The following is a 13033-nucleotide window of genomic DNA, read 5'->3' as shown; positions in this document are numbered from 1 at the left end:
TACATTCTACGGGAATATTTGTGGATAAATCTATTCATAAGTTTTTTATCTAAAGAATTTTAAAAGCTATCTCTTACAACAGCAGTGACAATGTTCAATGGTAGCATAAAAATAACCATAAAAGCCAAATGTACATTATCTTTTTTTTTTTTTGTAAATCGTTTTTATTGGTGTTTTAAACAATCAAACAATACAATATAGTAAACACTACAATAACGTGTCTGTTACAATATATTTAGTTTCGGTGATTGAAATTGTCACAAGTTTGGGTCTTGTCCTTTTGAAGTTGAAAGCCTTCCAGTGCTGACCAGAAAATTAAAAATAAGTTAGGAAGAAAAATAACACAGTATAAGGTAATACATCTCCCTCTACCCTGCTATATTGAGTTGTCTCGGGTCTGAGCCATAAACACAGGTCTAGCGGAGTCCCAATGGAATTTGATGTCTAGAAAAGTGTCAAGTCTTTGGGTTTTAAAGAAGCCATATTCTTCTAGTACTAGTGTGTCGTCAGTATAAGTTATCAGCTCCTTCCATGTGGGGGCTACTGAGCTCTTCCACTTTCTAGCAATTAGTGTTTTAGCCGAATTGATGATGAACTGCATCAAACGTTGGCGTAAATAGTCTACTTTCCTTGGCAACAGATTCAGTATTGCTATGGTAGGTGTTAGTTGGAAGGGGGTGTTAAGAATAGTTTGTATCAGGGATTCAACATGAAGCCAGAAGGGGCGTATTACAGGACAATCCCACCACATGTGTAGCATTGTTCCTTTTTGCTCACAACCCCTCCAGCATTTGTCTGAGGTAGTGGGGTATATACTTTTTAACCTAGTGGGTGTTAGGTACCATCTTGATAAAACTTTATAATTCAGTTCTATCATCTTTGTTGAAGTGGATGAAATTTTGGTGTAGCGGAAGATGTACTTCCATGTCTGCCTGTCTAATTCAGTTTTCAGTTCTAAGTGCCATTTGCTTGTAAAAGTCGGTAAGTCTGTTGTGTGTTGAGCCAGTAAAAGAGACTTGGCTAACGATAGGGAGTGTCTAAGTGTATTATGTGTCCTGCAGTTTGTTTCAAAAGGTGTTAGTGGTCTGGTCCAGTCAGAACTATGTTAGGTGTATTAGTTGTTTGTGTTTAAGCCAGCTAGAAAATGCCCCGTTCAGGTATTGTTGTAGGTCTTGACGCGGTTTCACTCTTTTGCCTGTCAACAGTTTATGTAGAGGAATTGTGTATCCTACTTCTGGATGTGCTGATGTGGGCTTTGTGAAGTCCAATCCTCCTAGAAACTCAGCATTTGGAGACATAGGCGACATAGGGGATCTATAGGTGGAAATATGGGGTTGGGTTTTAATGATTCTGTTCCAGTTTTCAAAAACGCTACTGTAGAGGGGGTATATGCTTTTTGTATCACTTCTATAGGATGGGGGTAGCCAACATAAAGTTCCAGCGTTCGGGATTTGTAAGATGTGTGAGTCTATAGATACCCAGGCTTTGGTCATAGAGTTCCTGTGCCAGTCGAGTATTCTCTGGAGACTAATCGCCCTATAATAGACGTCTAGACAGGGGAGACCTAGTCCACCCTCTCCCTGCTGCCTATACAGTGTCATTTTGCTAACTCTTGGTTTGACCGAACCCCATACATACTTGTTTAGAATGCCCTGAAGTCTACAAAGGAACGGAGTGGGTATCTTAATGGGAACTGCCTGCATGATATATAGGATTCTAGGTAATGTAGTCATCTTTAGCGTCTGGATTCTGCCCCACCACGAGAAGGGTTTTTTGGACCATAAGTTTAGCTCAGTTTGTGTGGAATTGAGTAAGTTTGAATAATTAAGCTGGAATAGTAATCTGTGGTTTGGTGTAAGGTGAGTTCCTAGGTATTTTAATGCAGTGGTTTGTAGTTTATAAGGAGTACGACTTACAAGTATATCTAATTCAGATTTAGGGAGATTAATATTCATCAATTCGGATTTGGTGTAGTTTATAGAAAAGTAGGAAAGGTCTCCAAACTTTTTAAATTCACATGTGACTGCTTCTAGAGAGGTAAGTGGAGAGGCGAGAGACAAGAGGACATCGTCTGCATAAAGTGACACTTTGTAGTTATTTCCCCCTAAAGGTATCCCTTCTATTTGCTCGTTTTCTCTAATACGTGCTGCCAGTATTTCAATGCTGAGGACAAACAACATGGGAGAGAGAGGGCAACCCTGTCTTGTCCCATTACTTATGTTAAGGCTATCTGAGAGGAGGCCGTTTATCCTAACTTTTGCAGTTGGTGAGAGGTATAGTGCCCTAATTCTGTTGATTATTGTAGTCCCAAACCCAAATTTTTGTAATGTGGAGAAAAGAAAGTCCCAATTTAGGCGATCAAAAGCCTTTTCGGCATCTGTAGATAGGAAGACAGTTTTAATGTTATTGGCTTTTGCGTATTCAATCAGCTGGAGTGCCCTGATGGTATTGTCTCTTGCCTCTCTCCCCCCCACAAACCCCGTCTGATCTGCGTGTACAAGTGTTGGTAAGATCGGGTTTATGCGTGATGCTATAATTTTGGCTAGGATTTTAAGATCAGTATTTAAAAGCGAAATGGGCCTAAAATTAGATGGGGAATCTTGATCTTTTCCAGCTTTGGGAATTACTGAGATATGTGCTTCTTTCATTAGCATTGGGAGATGTCCTTCCTCATCTAAAGTGTGGAACAAGGATAGAAGGGGTGCGACTAGTAGATCTTTGAATGTCTTATAATATTTATTGGTAAGGCCATCCGGACCAGGGCTTTTCCCCGATGGCAGGTCTGATATGGCTTTCAGAATTTCATGTGCAGTAATCGGTGAATCTAGGCTCTGCCTTTGTTGTTCGGAGAGCGAGGGAACTGATATCGAGTCTAAGTAGGCTGTAATATCTTGTTTATTCGGGGGTGATTTAGAAGTCGATAGGTTATAAATATGTTCATAATATTTCCTGAAAGTTTCAGCAATATTTGGGCTATCATGGATTATGTGTCCATCTGTATCTTTAATAGAATATATATGGTTCATTGAAGCTTTCTTACGTAGGGCTTTAGCTAACAGTGGGCCGGATCTATTGCCTCCGTGGAAATAAACTTTTTTAAGGGCGAGGGCTCTTTTATGGGCTGCTCTTTGTAAGTAGTTGTTGACTGCAGTCCTGGCAGCCGTTAGGTTATCTAGTGTTGTGTCGCTGCTGGGGTTAAGTTTATGTGCGTTTTCTGTTAGTTGCAAATGTCGAGTGAGGTTATTGTATTCTAAGTTTTGGGCCCTTCTTTTCCTTGCGCTGAGCTGTATAAAGCTGCCCCTAACCACTGCCTTGTGGGCTTCCCATAACGTGCTGATGTTGTCTACAGAATTTGTATTGTGTCTGAAATATTCTTCTATTGTTTGTTTAAGTTTTGTGACTAAGTCTGGATCATGCAATAAGGATTCATCTAGTCTCCATACAGTATGTCGTAAAGGTTTATTTACCCAGTCCAGTTCTAGACTAATCGTCGAGTGATCCGTCCATGCAGCCGCATAGAATTCTGTATGTGATGCTAATGTCATGGTATTATGATCTACAAGGAAATAATCGATCCTTGAAAAGGATCTTTGTGTATGTGAGTAGTGTGTGAATTCTTTTTTCTGTGGGTGTTGCAGTCTCCAGATATCAACTAAGGTGTTTTCACAGAGGCAGTCAGTTATGTTTTGTGGGTTGTAATTACTACAGGTCTTTTTGTTAGATGAACTATCCATCTTTGGGTTTAGTGTTACGTTTAAGTCACCTCCTACCACCACCGCGCCAGATTGTAGTTCTAAGATTTTATTACTGGCTCTTCTTAAAAATTTAAACTGGCCTGTGTTAGGGGCATACAAGCACGCAAGGGTCACTCGCGTGTTAAAGAGGAGTCCTGTGAGGATAAGGATTCTCCCCTCCGGGTCTTCAAATTTATTAGTAAGTTGGAAATGATTGTTTTTATGGAACAGGATGCCTACTCCTGATACTTTCTTTAGGGGGTGGGAGTTAAAAAACCCTACAGGGTATTCTGGGGACGAAAATCTTGGGGGGTCTCTCCCCAAAAAATGGGTCTCTTGAACAAAGATTATGTCTCCTTTATGCTTCCTAAAGTGATTTAAGGCAATTGACCTCTTAGTGGGTGAATTAAGGCCCCTGCAGTTTTGTGATAAAAGTTTAAGTTGGTGTAAGGACATGTTTAATGTTGATAGATAGTGTAGTGTTGTAGAGGCGACTGAGATAGAGTGAGGGGTACCTTATAAAGGAGCAGAGTAGTCCCGTCGACAAGATAAGGTGGTCAAGGGCGTCATGTGAAAGCGTGTGGGTTACATCGTGAGTCGTAGAGTTCTTTTGAACCCCATCAGTGATGTTATTCTTTGTGTGTACATGGCAGACCCGGACTGATTGGCATAAGCAAACTTCTGTATCTGTGGTGACAAAACTCATTATTGTACATGCAGTAACAAACATAATAAACAAAACAGTGACTAACAAGAAACGAAAAACAAGGAACAAACATTGAGCCAGGCTACAGATCACCCTGGCTATATGGGGGAAAATGGACATGAAACCGAACACAGTTTAGCTAGGGAGTGCTTGAAACATTCATATAATATATGGTATAGCCTATTTCTATGCATTAACCCTAGAGTATACTACGTTTCTTCATATAGTAGCTTTGCAAACCTCCTAATAGGATAAATAGAGAGTACATATTCAAACGATCAGTCTGTAAATAGTATAGCCAGTTTAAACTATAATTAATGATAACTTCAGTATAACCTGTGAAGCTATGTTAAAATTATTCAAGAGATTGTCTCACAAAGCTCCAAAGGGACTCTCCAATGGGTTGCTTGTACTCCTTCAAGTGTCCTTCATGAAAGAGGAAGAAGGTGTGGGTGGAATTCTCTGTCTCTTTCTGTTAACCCTCTGCCATTGTGAGCGTTGAGGTTGAGGTGGGTGGGAATCATCCATAGGTGGTGGATTCTTGTCGCTGCATCTTGGCATATTAGGGGTTGGTATGCGTAGAGCTGTGCAAAACTCTTCCAAGTCTCCCGGGTCTTTATATATGATTATTTTGTTTTCTTTATTAACTCTGATGCTAAATGGGTAACCCCACCGGTATTGGATGGCGTGATCACGCAAATGTTCTGTTAAGTATTTTGCCTCTTTTCTGTTGGCAAGGGTTACCGGGCTCAGGTCTGCATATATCTGAATTTGCTTCCCTTCAAAAGTAATTGGGGAGATTTTCCTGGCTGCTTGAGCTATCACCTCCTTGTCCTGGTATTTGTGAAATTTTAAAACAATGTCTCTGGGAGGCTCCGAATCTTTTGGTCTAGGCCTCAAGGCCCTGTGGGCCCTATCTAGTTGAAGAGGTAAGGAAGTGGAGTCATTTGTCAGGAACTTGAACAAATTCTGCAGGTATTGAGGTATATGCTCTCCTGTAACATTCTCTGGCACTCCTCTGATTCGCAGGTTTTGCCTCCTTCCTCTGTTATCCAGGTCTTCAAGCTGGCTTTTAAGCTGTTGCAGTTGGATGTCATGAATGGAGAGGCATTGGGAGTGTTCATCTATAGTGTTATTAGTATCATTAGCCTGCTCCTCTAAGTATTCCATTCTTTCGCCAAGCTCTGCTATTTCTTTTTTGACTTCTGCAAGTCCTTCCTTTAGAATTTTCCCCACATGCTGGATCAATGCAGTGAAGTCCTCCTTAGTTGGTAAGGAATTGATATCAGCTTTAGTAAGTGGAGCATTATGGCCATCTGGATTCTCAACAGGGTTTACATCCATAGTGAGATCTTGTTCAGATTCTGTCTCTAGGCCTTGTGATGGGCTTAATGCCTTAAAATAAGTATTAAGTTTGGACACCGTGTTAGAAGGTGTTTTTGGCATTTTATCCCCTTTTAATTCTCTTCTGGCTGCCATGTGGGATGATATCTGAAGCGTTAAGGTATAGTTAAAAGAGTTATTTTTGCGTAGTAAATTTGATGTCTGTGGCGTGTGAGCCGGATACGTATTGCAGTAAGAGCAGCACTGCACGAGGGATTATTGGCGGTTTTGGCCCTTAGGCTCTGCAGTATGTGAAGCTCGTTAGGAAAGCTTGTAAGTCGTAAGTCCAATTGGCTCTCACTAGTATTGGGGCTAGTAAATGTTGTGATTATATGGCTGTATTCCGATGCTTTAATTTAGGCAAACGTGCGTAGGCGACTAGGCTCCTCTGTTGTATGTGCGCAATGCGCGCTTCTTTTAGTGAGGCCTGCAGTGGTTGCTTATCTGTTGCTATGTATTTTGTTTTGTATCCCAGCGTCTTAATAGTATATGTTATGCCCGGTGCGGTGGGTGCTTAATTACCTCAGTGAGGATCTCATCTGCAGCGATCCGCCCGGTAGTCGTTGCTTTAAGGCCCAGACCGGCTGATGTCGGAACTTCCCGTTAGTTTCTGTGAACTTGGTCTTAGGGCCGACGCTGAGTCCCAAATGTAGCTTAAGCTATGCCACTGGCAGACGTGCTGTATAAAGGAGCTAGTTTGAGTATGTTTCTCTTAGTTTGGCATACTTTAGAGGTGCTCCCTAGCTTCACTTAACACGGAGCTCTGTTTAGTTGCGACCGTCCATGACGGCAGTCGGCTCCGCCCCCCCCAAATGTACATTATCTTAATACATTTATAAAATATATATCAATAATTTTAAACTATGAGATACTTTGCGTAAAATATATCAAGCTGCATTCTCGGCTTCTTAAGGCTGTGACACACTGCAAGCGATGCAGCGCGAGGCGAAGCAGCTGCTTCACTTCGTGTCTCATCGCTTCTGAAGTTCAAATACGTGATTTGACGCAGCACAGTGCTCAGAGATGAAAAGGCAGGTGTCAGGTGCTAATGAATATCCTATAGGATATGGTGATGAGTGTTTGACTTTAAATGGTATATCCCTTTAAATGTGGGAATGTTCCAAAAGTATTAGATAGTTCACGGACTGTAAACAGTTCTAATACAGGTGAGTCTTACTTTCTGCCAGTACTTAAGATGGCGGGGACAATTGTGGGATGGGGGAGGGAAGAGAGCTGTTTGGGAGGGATCCTGGGGTGTGATGTGTCAGGTGGGAGGCTGATCTCTACGCTAAAGCTAAAATTAACCCTGCAAGCTCCCTACAAACTACCTAATTAACCCCTGAACTGCTGGGCATAATACATGTGTGGTGCGCAGCGGCATTTAGCGGCCTTCTAATTACCAAAAAGCAATGCCAAAGCCATATATGTCTGCTATTTCTGAACAAAGGGGATCCCAGAGAAGCATTTACAATCATTTATGCCATACTTGCAAAAGTTGTTTGTAAATAATTTCAGTGAGAAACCTAAAATTGTTAAAAAATTTACGTTTTTTTTTTATTTGATCGCATTTAGCGGTGAAATGGTAGCATGAAATATACCAAAATGGGCCTAGATCAATACTTTGGGTTGTCTACTACACTACACTAAAGCTAAAATTAACCCTAGACGCTCCCTACATGCTCCCTAATTAACCCCTTCACTGCTGGGCATAATACACATGTGACGCGCAGTGGCATTTAGCGGCCTTCTAATTACCAAAAAGCAACGCCAAAGTCATATATGTCTGCTATTTCTGAACAAAGGGGATCACAGAGAAGCATTTACAACCATTTATGCCATAATTGCATAAGTTGTTTGTAAATAATTTTAGTGAGAAACCTAAAGTTTGTGAAAATATTTGGGAAAAAGTGAACAATTTTTTTTATTTGATCACATTTGGTGGTAAAATGGTGGCATGAAATATACCAAAATGGGCCTAGATCAATACTTTGGGATGTCTTCTAAATATATATATATATATATATATATATATATATATACACACATGTCAATGGATATTCAGGGATTCCTGAAAGATATCAGTGTTCCAATGTAACTAGCGCTAATTTTGAAAAAAAGTGGTTTGGAAATAGCAAAATGCTACTTGTATTTATGGCCCTATAACTTGCAAAAAAAAAAAACAAAGAACATGTAAACATTGGGTATTGCTAAACTCAGGACAAAATTTAGAAACTATTTAGCATGGGTGTTTTTTGGTGATTGTAGATGTGTAACAGATTGTGGGGGTCAAAGTTAGAAAAAGTGTGTTTTCTCTATTTTTTCCTCATATTTTATCATTTTTTTTTAAAGTAAATGATAAGATATGATGAAAATAATGGTATCTTTAGAAAGTCCATTTAATGGCGAGAAAAACGGTATATAATATGTATGGGTACAGTGAATGAGTAAGAGGAAAATTACAGCTAAACACAAACACCACAGAAATTTAAAAATAGCCCTGGTCCTTCAGGGAAAGAAATTGAAAAATGGCCTTGTCCTTAAGGGGTTAATGGTATTAACCAAGTCATTCACTTGGGGACACGGAGAGTTAAGGGCTGAAAAGGGATGGAAGCGTGGATGAATTCCAGAGTTAATATAGAATGGTGAATAACCAGTGGATGTATTGGAGGTATTGTTGTAAGCGAATTCTGCGAAACTGAGATGATCAGCCCAAGTATCTTGTTTGTGTGAGCAAAAACAACGTAGGAATTGTTCAAGCCATTGATTGGTCTTTTCACAATGTCAATTCGTTTGTGGGTGGAAGGATGTTGTTAAAAGTTGATGCATATGTAGGGCTTTGCAGAATGCTTTCCAAAATTTTGATGTGAACTGACTACCCCTGTCACTAAGTACGGTAGTTGGAATCCAAAGGAGATGTACTATTTCCTTGATGAAGAGGTCTGCTGTTGTTTGAGCGGTTGGGAGAGATTTCAAGGGCAAAAAATGGGCCATCTTGGAGAATAAGTCCACCACGACGAATATTGCTGAGTTACCACATGATCTAGGAAGGTCCACTATGAAATCCATGGATACCGTGCTCCAGGGGCGTTCTGGTATTGGTAGGGGTTGTAGTAGTCCTAGGGGTTTTTGATGTGAGGGTTCAGAAGTTGCACATATCTCACAAGAGGTAATATATTGTTCGACAGCAGTACTCATAGCCGGCCACCAGAAAGTTCTTTGTAGTAGGTAATAGGTTTTATGGATATCTAAATGGCCTGCAAGGGGTGAATCATGACTGGCGTATAACACCCTTTTGCGTAAGCTAGGTGGCAAGTATAGTTTGCTGCCATAACGGTAGATCCCATGAGTATCCAGATTGAGGAGGTCAATAGGCAGAGTGGTATCTTGCTGCTGGTTCACTTTTAATTCTTCTTGGTAGTCTGATAAGAAGGCAAGTATATTAGTTTCTGGAATAACTGTAGTTGGTTGTGGCGTAGCGGGGGGTCTGTGGTCTTTTCGTGAGAGGGCGCCCGCCTTCCCATTTTTATAACCTGTACGGTAAGTGATAACGTAAGTGAACCTGGAAAAGTACAAGTTCAAGTAAAAGTACATTTTATGGCCAGAAGTTCCTTTTCACCGACTGGGAAGTTAAACTCAGGTGGAGTAAGAAGTCTGGAGAAGTATGAGATGGGGTGTAGAGGTTCTTGGGGGGATGCTCTTTGGGATAGAATTGACGCAATGGCATAATCTGATGCGTCTACTTCGAGAACTAAATGATTTGAAGTGTCAGGGATTTATAACACTGGGGATGTGACAAAACTAGATTTGAGTTGGTCAAATGCTTTTTTACAATTGTCATTCCAAACGTATCTGGATACATTTTTTGTTAAATCTGTAAGAGGTTTTGATATGGATGCAAAATTATGTATAAAACATCTATAAAAAACGGCAAATCCCAGGAATCATTGAACATCTTTCTTGTTCCTGGGTATTGGCCACTGTTGTATAGCAGAGATCTTATTGTTATCCATCTTTATTTCGTTTTGGTTTATGATGTAACCCAGAAATTAAATTTCAGTTGAGTGAAAAATAAATTTTTCTAGTTTGGCACATAAACTGTGGTTACGTAGTCTAGAGAGGACAATTCTAACATGTTTAATGTGATTTGTGATGTTACTTGAGTAAATAAGGATATTGTCTAAATAAATTACTTGGAAGGTATCTAGGATATTACGGAATATGTTGTTTATGAAACACTGGAATGTTGCCGGTGCGTTGCAAAGACCGAAATGCATAACTGTATACTCATACGACCGTAACGGGTCCTAAATGCAGTTAGCCATTCATCACCTGGCATTAGTCTTACAAGGTTGTAGGCACCTCTTAAATCAAGTTTGGTGAAGTATTTGGCACCTCTTAACCTCTCTATTAATTCCGGAATGAGAGTCAGGGGGTATCTATTTTTATTTGTTTGTTTATTAAGTTCCCTATAATCTATTATAGGGCGTAGAGACTCATCCTTGTCTTTTACAAAAAAAAATCCCAGCACCTGCTGGAGATGTGGAAGGATGAATGAAACCTTTTTTTAAATTGTTTTGAGATGGGCTAACTCAGGTTTTGAAAGTGGGTAGATGTGCCCGTAGGAAATAGTTACACCGGGTAGTAGGTTTATTGGGCAGTCGTAAGGTCTATGAGGAGGAAGTGACTCTGCAACTGTTTTATCAAAAACTTGAGAGAAATCAATATAATCAGAAGGAATAGTAGGAGTGATTGTAGCAAACAGTGTGGAAGAAGGGAAACAAGTGGAACTGCAGAATTGGGATGGAAAAGAGAGTGAAAGCTCCTTCCAGTGAATAAGTGGCTCGTGTAGACATAACCAGGAAATTCCCAGAACTAAGAGTAAGATAGGAGAAGAAATAATATCAAAAGATATAGATTCAGTGTGTCCTATAGAGGTTGTGAGTGTAAGAAGAACCGTTTGGTGAGTTACTGGACCAGAGGGGAGATTTGTACCGTCAATAACTCTTAGAGGCAGAGGGTTGCATTTAGGAAGAAAAGGAATTTTATTACATTTGACCAAATCTATATCAATGAAATTGCCACATGCACCCGTGTCGATAATAGCTTCAAACTTGAGACTGTGGTGGTCCCACTCTAAAGATAACTGTAGGATTATGTTAGAGGATGTGCTTGTTTTCAAGTAAGAATAATGAGTGAACAAAGCAGACTTACTCGATTTCTGCTTCAAGAGAAGAGGGCACTCCTTGACTACATGGTTTTGTGCAGCGCAATATATGCAGAGATTAAGGGATCTACGACGTGATCTTTCAAGGGGTGAGAGAGGGCCCCTAATGAAACCAATGTCCATAGGTTGATCTAGACTGACAGATTGGTTAGATGGAATAGGAGATGGTTTATGTGCAGGGTACAAGGTCATAGCTTTTTCTAGCTTTCTCTCTCTGAACCGTCTGTCAATACATATGCAGGCGGCATATAGGTCTTATAGGCGATCAGGTATTCCGGTTCTAGATAGCTCATCCTTTATTTCGTCTGAGAGACCAAGCCTAAACTGGTTTCTCAGAGAGATCTCGTTCCACAAGGAATCCCTAGCCCAGATTTTGAACTGGGTGATGTATTGTTCTACCGGATTCTTATGTTGTTTGAGGCCCCTGAGCTTGGTCTCAGCAGTTAATTGACGGTAGGGGTCATCATACAAATGTGATAGTGCATCTATGAAGCCATCCAAGGAATTCAGGATTTGATCATGGGTCTCATATAGAGAATCAGCCCATGCATGTGGTTCTCCTCTCATATATGAGAGGATAGTTAGCACTTTAGTCCTGTCATTAGGATAGGTCTTTGGTTTCAATTAGAATAATAGTAAACAAGCATTCCTGAATTGCTTAAAGGTGGTTCAGTCTCCAGAGAATTTCTCGGGGAGTGAAACCTGTGGTTCAGAAGTATGATCCAAGCTTGGGCCTTTTGCAGAGAGAGCATCTCTAAGACAAGCTCTGAGATTCTGGTTGTCCACCTGCAAGTCCCTGAAAGCCTGAGACAGGTTATCCATACATTGGTTTAAACTGTGTACTTGTGGAGAGATATCAACAGGTTCCATGTTGTCTTATGGCTAGTTTATTATGTCAGGTGCTAGTGAATATCCTATAGGATATGGTGATGAGTGTTTGACTTTAAATGGTATATCCCTTTAAATGTGGGAATGTTCCAAAAGTATTAGATAGTTCACGGACTGTAAACAGTTCTAATACAGGTGAGTCTTATATTGTCTCAAGCATGTGTTGGTAAGATATACTAGAAATATATCCACCATCAGAGAGGGAGGCACTGAGGATAAGATCTATGTATCTATAGTAACAAATGGCAGTTCATATAGAGCCCCTGCGTCTTGTATGGTAAATGCCCTGTGAGGGTAAACCCACTGTAGTGATATGTTCTTTAGTAAGCTGAAGTGTACTGCTATTCAATAACCAACAGTGACAGAAAATCAATAGTACCTGGTGGAGCTTGGTTAGGGAGATCACAAATTGCTTGCAGCGGTAACAAGTACTCACAGAAATCCAGAGTGAGAGCGGGGAAGCAGTACTGGGTTGCAGCCTCTGAGGTTATCGGTTCGATGTGCTGATGTGGAGCGTTACCTGCTTGTTACGCTACAGCATGGGGCGATGGAGGTGATGCGCTGACAAGTTAAAGAAGCGCAGGACGAAGGCAGATGACGTCAGCGGTGCTGCGTTCAGCTCAGATCACCGAGACGAGAATTCCTATAGTAAGGTTGAAAACAAAAAGACTTCAAGTTTGCAAACACTTCAGAGCTGGTGACTAAGGTACTTAGAATACTTCAATAAACCAGCGTTGAAGCAAGGTAGGAGGAGCTCTTTTATCTGCATAAGATCTATGATGCCATTTTTAAGGTGGACAAGGTTAATGGCAGTGATTAGCTGGTTAAGGTGGTATAAAACATGACAGCAGGACACACTGAGCGCGCACAGCCGCATCTACATGCTGCATACCGCTCCACTTGTAGTGTGTCACAGCCTTTAGACTTTGCACTGCAGGCTCACAATATTTAACAAGCAGTTCCTGTTCCTCAGAGATGGTGCAAATAAATTAACCTAGACTTGTATGTTTAGGGTGATTTATAGGCCCTGCTCTTGTGTGAGTAGTTGCACAAAAGTAGAGGATAGGATTGCACAAGAGAGTTCTTGTGCAATAATAA

The 13033-nt window shown here is 40.6% G+C and overlaps 1 protein-coding gene and 1 long non-coding RNA gene across 2 annotated transcripts in view; both read right to left on the bottom strand.

Annotated features, from left to right (window-relative positions):
• The window catches only part of LRRIQ3 (leucine rich repeats and IQ motif containing 3), a 154434-nt gene that overhangs the window by 64793 nt on the left and 76608 nt on the right, over positions 1-13033 (bottom strand).
• LOC128640900 (uncharacterized) lies at positions 127-12535 on the bottom strand. The gene is made up of 3 exons (XR_008399412.1): positions 12315-12535; positions 4250-4421; positions 127-303 (listed from the first exon to the last, which is right to left on the bottom strand). It is a non-coding gene; the product is annotated as an uncharacterized LOC128640900 (long non-coding RNA).

The sequence above is a fragment of the Bombina bombina genome, chromosome 10 (assembly GCF_027579735.1).
Source record: "Bombina bombina isolate aBomBom1 chromosome 10, aBomBom1.pri, whole genome shotgun sequence".
NCBI lineage: Eukaryota > Metazoa > Chordata > Amphibia > Anura > Bombinatoridae > Bombina > Bombina bombina.
This window is presented reverse-complemented; position numbering and strand designations above follow the sequence as displayed.